The 10,641-nt window shown below is 36.7% G+C and overlaps 1 pseudogene; it reads right to left on the minus strand.

Moving 5' to 3' along the window:
* Positions 1 to 4,663: 4,663 nt before the first annotated feature.
* LOC120195682 lies at positions 4,664 to 6,282 on the minus strand (annotated as a pseudogene).
* Between the last annotated feature and the right edge of the window lie 4,359 nt (positions 6,283 to 10,641).

The following is a 10,641-nucleotide window of genomic DNA, read 5'->3' on the forward strand; positions in this document are numbered from 1 at the left end:
CTTTCATATCCATCTTTCTTTCTTTCTTTATTTTCTTTCATTATTTTCTTTTCAAAATGCTAAGCGTGATCCAATCTATGCTTGGCTAACATTCTAATTAGCCAAAGGTTTTTGTGAAAACTCAATTCCATTCGTGAGAATTGAATCTGGATCTTAATACGTTCTGATCTTATTCTTGATTCTTTGGAAACTGGGAGTGACAAGCGGTCATTCTCTTAAAAGTTATTACATCTTCAACTCAAAAGGTGCATATTGGTTTGAATACTGTTTTGCTTGAAGTTTGGGAGTTAGATTGATTGGTCATAATTTGGCTTCTTGTGAACAAACTTAGCGGTAGTCAGTTAAAGGGAATCAAGATCAAGTTTGATTCTTGGTGAGCCGTTATAACTCGAGTCGGGCTTTTTCAGAATTTAAAGTTATTTTGGATCTAATGATGATAGACGTGGTTAGACCAAGAAAGATAAGATTTCAAAGATAGACATGGAAATATCAATTAACCAGGGTGAAGAGTTAGATTAGGCCCTGTTGAATGTAACTGACATACATTAAGAATGGAAAATTTTATTTCGATAATCGATCGAAATTGATGCTAAGCAAAACCTGAGGCTATATCATCTTTATTGAATCATTATACTTTATCTACTTTATTTATTTTCTCATTATTATTATTATTATTCAGTATTTTATTTATTTTAATTAATTTAAATCCCCTTTTTATTTTCTTGCAGTTGATTCAATCCAAGAAACAATATTATCAATATTCCTTAGTCCTTGTGGATCAACCATACTTCCCTATATTACTTTATTTATTTATTTATTTGAGAATTAGGAATTATTTTTATTTGGCAAATTCGACGCTTGTCAGCGCTATGCGCCAAAGCTGGTTACTACAAAGGAGAATCAATGTAGGAGGTTCAATGAGGGTCTCCATATAGACATCTTTACTCACCTAGAAACAGATCAACCCATAATCTTTTATGATATAACCCACCAAGGAAAGAAGATTGAGCGAGTCTTGAGCGGGAGAGTCAGTTTGTCAAGTGATATTATGGGACAAAGGCGTCAAGTTCCAAACACCGTTAGACCATCCCAGACTTTGGCCAAGAGGGCCAGAGACTCTTAAGGGTCGTGTAGACCTTCATGTTCTCAGTCCTAGAGATTGGGACAGGCTCAATCCATAGATAGGGATTATAGGGTCATGAAGACCGTTAGACTTAACTTCTGTGATGAGCACTAGAGGATCAACCTGGACCATGCAACCCTCTACTTGTAGGCTTTATTGTAGGAGACACTTGGGGGAGTGTCATCGAGCCTCCGAAGAATGCTATAGATGTGGGTCGTCTAAACATCTTATCGAGACTTCCATGATGAAGGAAGTGTAGTACCACTCATTGTTCATAGATTAACTCATACTGATTAGAGGGGTCAAGTATTCTTCTAGAGAGGAGGTAGTTCAACTCCTGGAAAATAGAGTAGAGGTATCGCCAGATCTAAAGCTGATCTTAAGGCTATGGTCGCCTCCCGTTAGTACGCCGTCTAAGCTCAGGAGGAGTGTGTTGCTAACGATGTCATCTCAGGTATCTTTATATTTTTTTGGTGTACCTATTACCGTTTAATAGGTCTGGGGTCAACCCACTCCTATCTTTGCCATGATCTTATCTAAGAGATAGATATCCCATCCAAGGAACTAGATATCAAGGTTCGAGTTTTAAGTCTCTTAGGACTAGATGTGTTAGTGGACAAGGTTTACCGTAGGTGCCCGATAGAGATTTAAAGATAATCTTTTCCAACCAATTTGATGGAGCTACTATTTTGGGAATTAATTCAATGTGATCCTTGGGATGTATTGGTTATCTAATAATGATACAAGCCTAAGGTGTAGGGCGAGACCACTTAAACATCGTAAATCAGATGTCACCAAGATTGTAATGGCAAGTGAGGAGCTCAATTGTACCTCATGGATTGTTTCAGCCTTGGAGGCCCACAAGTTGATAAACACGGGTTGTGAGCCATTCTCGATGTTCCAAGTCCAAAGCTTTTGGAGATTCACGCAGTAAGAGACTTTCTTGATGTTTTTCTAGAGGAGCCTTTACCCAAGTATGAAGTGGATTGGCTTGAGTTGGGCCCAAACTAGTTTAAAAGGGGTGATTTTACTTAGAAAATAAAAGAGAAAGGACTAGGAGTGAAATAAACCCCTAAACTTTTTGAAATCTAATTTCTCATTAAAATTGATGATGTATACGTACTAGGCTTCCTCTTTTTCTTCATCATTTTTGTCTCATTTCCATTCTTATTCTTTATTTCCTCTAGTAGAAACTATCAAATAAAGTATCTTTGTAGTCAATCCTTCCTAGTATGATGCGAAATCATCTCCATTAGAGCTCCAATTTAAGCTCACAACCTTAGAGTTTGGCCATGGTGGTCATAGTTAGGTTTATGAAAGGTTTTAGTGTTTAGAGCTTGTGAGTAGCTCTAAATCATCCTCAAGCTTTATAAATTTTGTTTCTACATTTCTTACGCTCTTAGATGAGCCAATAACCCATTCCATTGATTATTCTAGTAAGAGTAGTGGGTGAAAGCTCAAGGGTGAAAGGAAAAGAGAAAGAGGTGCTTGGGTGAGCTTAAAGTTGTTCTTACAACTCCTAACCTTTCCTTACTTCTTATAGATCAACATGTGTATTTTTATGCTTGTATGAGCCTATAAACCATTTAGATGCATTTAGGGGTTCATAGAATGAAAACAAGAATTTATTGTTGTTCATTCATAAATCGATGACCTTTTATGACCTTTAAGTACTATGGGGCCTTGGGGACACTTTAGGAGAGTTTTGGGAAGTTTTAGATGAGAGAAACAAAGTTTTATGATATAGGATATCAGTATTGTAATAATAGTACCGATACTACTCTTCGTGAATAGGCAAAATTCAAAGGGGTTTGTGATAAGAGTTTCGATATCCCATCAGGGAGTATCGATACATCTCAAGTGGTATCAATACACGAGACTTAGTATCAATAATCGGGGACTTGATAAGATTCCAGAGGCCATTTTTGTATCGGTACTCACGGGAGTATCGATACCTACGGTAGAGTATTGATACTGAGGTATTTTTCAAAATGTCGAAGGTAAATTTGTTATTTATACTCAAGAAAGTATCGATACCCTAGGAGATGAAGTACAAATATCCAAGAGGGAGTATCAGTGCCCTCATGAATCTTTGGGCTATAAGGTTAACTTGAATTAGGAGGATGGAAAAGAAATCTTGGGTTGAGAAAAACCTTACAATAAGTTTATAAGTGAAAACCTTAATAATTGTGTGATAATATAAGATCTTTATGAGATAAGATTCCATAAGACTTATGCAGTGCTTGATGCTAGGGAAAACATTGAGGACACTCAAGTTAGTTATGTACTATGTTGGTATAATTGAGTAAGAGATTATCCAAATATATCCAATTCAGTGTTTCGGCACTTTAAATGCTAGTTGGATGTTGTGCCGATGCTAAGTGACCTAAATACATCCCGAGTACTCTAGAGGAGTAGACTAGTCGGGCGAGGTGCTGATGCTATGTGACCCAGACTTAGCTCGAGGTGTAGGGAGATGTTGATGTTATGTGACCCAGATCTTTCCTAAGGTTCTTTAGTAAGCAAATAGAGGTGTGAGTTCCTTGATGCTGAGTGACCCCGAGCTACACCATGATGCTTACTTTTTTTTCTTGTGATAGTGTATGCAAATGTTCATAACTATACATGTAATATGCCTATATGTTGGATACATATAGTATAGTAAGGTTATTTGTGTGACACTGAGCTTGTGAGCTTATTGTATTGAATGTGTTTCCATGCGTAGTTTCTTAGATGCCAGTCGAGGATCTCATCACCAGATTCAAGACTTCTAGATTCGACCCTTTAGCAGAGTACGTCTCGAGTATTGTATAAGGCATGTACTGTCATAGACCCTTGTTATTTATTTGATTCATAAACTCTATTTTTCACTTAAGTATTTTTGGAGACTGTTGTAGGGAGCTCCCCATATTTTAAATACTTATATTTTGCATCCGTATTATACATTGGTATCTATATTATGTTAGGGTGCCAAATTTGGTTAAATATTTAAAAAAAAAGGTTAGCCACTTAGGTGGTTCCGTGTGACATTGTATCCTTCAGATTTCGAGTTAGATTATATTATGATGTTACAGAAATTATGACTCAAAATCAATTCGATTCAAATTTTTGGAGTCAATTCGAAAAGATCAATTTTTCGATTCGAATTTTGTTAACCCTACTAATTGTATTTTAATTTAATCTTGATCTTATAATGCCATTAGTTAGTCAAAATTATCATCATTAATTAATCTTGTTGAGATAATACTACTTTATTTATAACAAATCCATTTTAATGGTAGATTTTTTTTAATAATATGAGTATATAAAGTACAATCTGTTTAGAATTTTTTATATTTATTGACAACGCATATATACTCTAGACATAGCTCCTCATACCCAAAACTTGTAGAGAAATTTATAAGAAAAATATATTAACATTAACTATTCTAATTACATGTATAGTGATTATATTACAAGTTTGAGTATAACTATTAGAAGATCATTATTTGAAAAAGGAAAAGAAAATACATTATTTAGACTTGAAGGGGTAAAAAAGAATCATTTAGGGGTTTTGGGAGAAATGTAGATGGGAATTCCTTGAGATGGAAGTGGGAGAGGATACATGATAATGGACTCTTGAGGATGAACCAATGACCAGTCGTAACCAGTAACCACGTAATGCAGGAAGATGAGGATGTTGAACTTGGCAAGCTGATAGCCAGCGCAGCTTCTGGGTCCTCCTCCGAAGGGAACATAAACATAGGGCGGTACGAATTCCTGGAACCGGCTGGGATCATATCGCCTTGGATTTTTGAAACACTCTCCATCGTAATGTGTTCCGTACGCTGTCCATAACACCTGCATATGCGCGCATGTAACTCCAAACTATAAGGCATGCATCTTCACAGAAGGAATTAATGAGTAGAGCTATGTACCTTCCAGCCTTTGGGAATGGTGAATCCTTGGTATTCAATGTCCGCAACTGCTTTCCTAAACGAGCCGAATATCGGAGGGAACAGCCTCATGCTCTCTCGAGCAGCTTCCCAGCTATACTCCATTTTCTTTACATTTTCTAATGTCAGTTCTTCACCTTCCTTCTTCGTCTTCATCACATCATCATGCTCTGTCAAAAACAATAGGTTTTGCTGAATTCACCTCAAGTTTAGTTTAGGTTTCACACAAGGTAGATGGTTACTACACCTTGAAGGATTCTAGAATAGCAGTGTGGATATTGAGCCAACATTTAAAAGGTCATGGCAATGGTGAACGACGTCGTATCATGAGCTGCGAACACCAGCAACACCACATTGTCAATAACCTCTTCTTCCGTTAAATCCGCAGGAATCATTGCAGCCACCAATCGTGCCAGCATCGTACTACAACATCCCATGATGTTTTGTTCCATTTCTTGTCTCTTTTCAGCCACCACTTTCTCCAACGTCTTCACTATTGTCACCCTTGCTTTCTTCGCCCTTGAAAATCCAGATCCAGGGATGTTGATCGGTGGAGCAAGAGCACCTTACAGAACTCTCTCGAAACTTCCCAACATCTCTGGCTCCACATTGATCCCCAACATCTCTGGCTCCACATTGATCCCCAACAAGCACTCGAACACTGGTGAATGTCAAAAGCTTCGTTGAACAGTAAAGGATAACATTTTCCTTTCCATGCCAGTAGCTTTTGAGGTGCAACTGGACTGCCCTGCATATTTTAGGCACCAGACTCTGCAACGCTGAACAGCTGAGGCTTGATGTTATTAAACTTCTTCGGAATCGATGTTGGTCCCCATGCTTTTCCATGATCGAGTTTCTTCCCATGAGTTGAACCGATGATGAAGGCCATGTGCTTATCACTAACTTGAACTTGTTCGACAATATGAACCGATTCGCTTTGGCCCCGTTGACGCCGATGGTCGGCAATCCCATGAGGCTTGTTTTGAAGATTTTACCGTACTTTGCTACGCGCAGCTCGACGAAATCCTCGAACAATCGGTTGATGCGTTGAGCTTCGTAGAACTCCATTGTTTCACCTATGAATGGCAGTCCAAGTTGCCCCGGTGGGAGTTTCCTCTTTGTTGTATAACCGCATTTCTTGCGTTGGAAGAAAACGGTGGAGGAGATGATTGCTGCTATGCAGAACAAAATCAAGGGAAGAAAGTTATTCATCTCCACAGCCATTTTCCTTATGGGGTATGAAAAAATATACTGAGAAAACCAAGAATTTTTATGCTTGCCGGATATTGATAGTCAAACTCAAAACCCCATTTTTGGTTTTCTAAGAAAAGTCAACTTTCTATATATATATATATAGGCTCAATAGAGATCGACTTGGAACAGGAGAATATGATATGAGTAAACTATGAGAAGACTGAACAGTGAACAGGGACAATGCATGTGCCAGCAGATACCCTTACCGCCCTCACAACAAAAGGTAATCATCATAAAATATCTGAAAATTATTCATTATCTGATCGAGTGGTAGAGAATCCCTTGTTTAAGTGTTGTTGGAATTTTATTTATTTAATGTTCAGAATATCCCTAAAAATCTGCAATGTCCAACATAAGAAATATATGCAACTTGAAAATAAAGTCAAACTGAATAAGAAGGGGTAATTAAATAAAGACCAAGTTATGAGCATCAAATATCAACACATGGGATATTCATTCAACTTGAGTATGTAAGCATGTAGGAAATTAACAATAATATATTGAAGATAATGCATCCTTTAGATTCGGGGTGTATTGTGCATTTATGTTGTATTTTGCATTTAGTATATTCATGCATTGTTATGTTTTTATGTTTATGATATGCCTATTATGACTAATGTCATGCATTTATTTTAATATAATAATGGTTTGCCACTGCAATGCTAGATTGATGAGATTGTACCTTGATTGAGGATGTTTAATGATAAGTTAGTCTTTGAAATTCATGGAATGTAGAACAATGGACTAGATAAGGCGTACCTTAACATAGCTGCCTGAACTTGAACTCTAAATGTAAGATTTTCTATCATTGTAATGATACCTAGATTGTTAATTAGAAACAGAAATCCTCTGCCCCTTTTGGATGTCCCTCTTTGTGCCCCACCTATTATATTTGTACACGTGTTTCTATTTTTCACGGTAACAATTACAATTTCCAAAAACATTATTTTCCTATTTCACTTTATCTTCCACAATTCATCTACTGTTATACTTTTAGACACTCACTTTATTTCCCAAACAAACTCAACTAATCGTACATCTAAACCACTACTCTCTCAACACTTGAGATTCATTTCTGTTTCATGCGGATCACACCCTTTGATTTCCCAACTTAAGAATGAAATCATTGAGCTTAAAATCTGGATGTCCAATCCCGATAATTGAACTTCAGCTTGGCTTTGTGATGGTTTGAGCTGCCTAAAAGACGTTTAGATTTCCCTCCACGATATCCTTCAGCTTTCACAGATCCATGAGTTGTTTAGCCTTAAGCGTGAATGAGTCAAGAAACCCCTCGAAGATTTCCTACATTTTGTCAATGTTTACGGGATCTTCCAAACATCGTTTCTCTCGCTCAAAGACGAGCATCTAGAGGCGAGGGTGGCTCTAAAAAGAAAAGATGAGTCGATGGACGTATCAATGAATTTCATGGCGTTAGCTAAAGAGATAACTAAGTTTTTCAATGGGATTTCCATGGCGTTAGCTTCTAAAAATCATCTTGTTGAGGTTGGTTTGTCTAAAAAAACGAACCAGGTTGGGGCTGAGGAAAATATCAAAGAATTCGAACAATTCAGGAAGCGAACGTGTGACGCTTGAGAAGGGAGACGATGAAGAAGTGAAGATGCTATTGAAGAGACTGTAAGATTTGAAAACGTGAATTGTGGAAGATGAAGTAAAAGAGAAAAATATTTTCTTGAAATATTATAATTGTTACCGTAAAAAATAGAAACACGTTTACAAATATTACAGGCAATTTGACCAAAAAATCTCCATATTAAAAGAATTATACCTATCAAACACCCTTTCCTAACTATTTCCCGATCTAACACCATTTTTCTAGAGAGAAAAGGAGGCGCATGACAGGGGATAATCCATAGTCGGGGGCGGGGGAGACACGTCGCATGAAACACGCCTCCTTTGAATGGCGAGTCGTACGGAATACTCCTCCAATGTCTGGCGGTTTTAAGTTTAGGATTTTATGTTAAAGTGATTTTAGGGTTTTATAATTGGTTTTAGGGGTTTTAGTGGTTTAAGGTGTTATATTTGTATGGTTTAGAGTTTTTAAAGAAGTTTAGGGTTAAAATTGATTGTATGTTAGAATGTTTTTGTTTTTAAAGTAGGATAGGTTAAAGTTGATTGTATGTTAGATTGTAAGAAATAAACGTTAAACATTTAATTGGAAAATTATATAGATAGACAAAAAGGTCATATTGTAAAATAAACAAGCTAAAATCACATTAATTGAAACTAAAGAAAATGACATAACCTAAGTTAAAACATTAGAAAATATGATTACATGAGTGGTGGTTAACAATTACGTGATGATGAAAGAGATTGACAGTTTCTCCTATTGTGGCTGGGATTTCTGCAATGGCCACATCTTAAGTTTTGTCTTAATATCTCTTGAATATCCATATCGCAATGAATTCAAGTGGACTTTGGATGACCTGACTCCTTTAATAAGTTCGGATCTGGTATAATTGGAAGCCAAGTCTAGACCTCATTTAGGTCTTCGTCATTACCTATGGGGGGAAATCATATTCATATACCTTGAATACTTGTGAAAGTTGGTATGCGCCTTAGTCGGGGGGTAAGGAAGGCACGTCGCATGAAACGCGTCTTCCTTGTGTTTTATGAATGACGCATCCTATGGAACGCACCTCTCTTGAATGGCGCATACTATGGAACGCGCCTCCCTTGAAAGGCGTGTCATACGAAATGTGCCTCCTATGCCTGGCAGTTTTAGGTTTATAGTTTATGTTAAAGTGGTTTTAGGGTTTTATAATTGGTTTTAGGGGGTTTTAGCAGTTTAGGGTATTATATTTGTATGGTTTAGGGTTTTTAAAGAAGTTTAGGGTTAAAATTGATTGTATGAATGTTTGTGTTTTTATAGTAGGGTAGGGTTAAAGTTGATTGAATGTTAGATTGTAAGAAATAAACGTTAAACATTTAATAGGAAAATTATACAGATACACAAAAGGGTCCTCTTGTAAAATAAACAAACTGAAATCACATTAATTGAAACTAAAAGAAAATGAAATAATATAAGTTGAAACATTAGAAAATATCATTATATGAGTGGTGGTCAACGGTTACGTGATGATGAAAGAGATGGATATTTTCTCCTATTGTGGTCGGGATTTCTGCAATGGCCACATTTTAAGTTTTGTCTTGTTGTCTCTCGAATATCCATATTGAAATTAATTCAAGTGGATTTTGGATGACATGGCTCCTTTAATAAGTCCAAATCTGGTATAATTAGAAGCCAAGTCTAAACCTCATTTAGGTCTTTGTCATTACCTATAGGGGAAACTCATATTCATATACCTTGAATATTTGTGAAAGTTGGTATACGAGATCCACATAACGCTTATAGTCTTGACAAGAAAATGAGCAAACTGTTATGACATGGGAGCATGGATACTTCAAAGCTTGAAAAAACCCACAGTCATAACATCTATCTCGTAGATTAACTCTGAAAGAGTTAGATTCAATCCCTTGCAAAGGTCGTGGCATTTTTGTGACCTGAAATAATTCTTGGGTGTAAGAAAAGCTTATTACGGACTTGGTGTTTGATGTGCAACCTTTTGCTATAGATTTGCTACTAATCGTGGGTGATAAACATGATCATTTTGTATCCAAGTAAGAGATTATCCCCCGAGCTTGGAAAAAAGTTGACCCAAATGAAAATACTTCTTTTTAGCCAAAGCATTTACTGGTAAATGACATACCACCTTTAAGGTTGAATTGATTGCCTCAGCCAATTTGGTTGTCTTATGTCCATATCGATATCCACCATCGTATGCGTTTGTCCACTTTTATTTATTGAGTTCACTGACGTAATTGTATCCATGTTCATTTTTTCCTCACAATTCTTGAAGCATAACCTCAAACGTTTGAAGTGAGAGTTCGTAACCTAAGTGAAATGAAGTAGTTAGTATAAAAAATGAAAATGAGTGAGAATTGAAATTGGAAAAAGTGTAACATACCCATTCGTATAATTAATTATCGTTCATCATTCTTATTATATCTTCCATGATAGTTTGCAGCAATATGTCAGATACAGAGACAATGTTTGATGTGTGGGGGTTTCCACATTGGACCCAAAGAGTCCACTGCTGCTTTAATCCCAGCTCCTCGGTTTGAAATGATACAAATATGTTCCCTCGTGATAACATGTAACCGTACATTTCTCAGGAAAAAAGCCCAAGACTCTGTATCTTCTCCTTCAATAAGGGCAAAGGCAACAGGAAGAATGTTATGATTACCATCTTGGACAACTAAAAATAATAAAAACGTGCTTGTATTATCCATACAAGAATGTACCATCAA

Source organism: Hibiscus syriacus, unplaced genomic scaffold, assembly GCF_006381635.1.
Source record: "Hibiscus syriacus cultivar Baekdansim isolate YM2019G1 unplaced genomic scaffold, ASM638163v2 tig00117017_pilon, whole genome shotgun sequence".
Taxonomy (NCBI): domain Eukaryota; kingdom Viridiplantae; phylum Streptophyta; class Magnoliopsida; order Malvales; family Malvaceae; genus Hibiscus; species Hibiscus syriacus.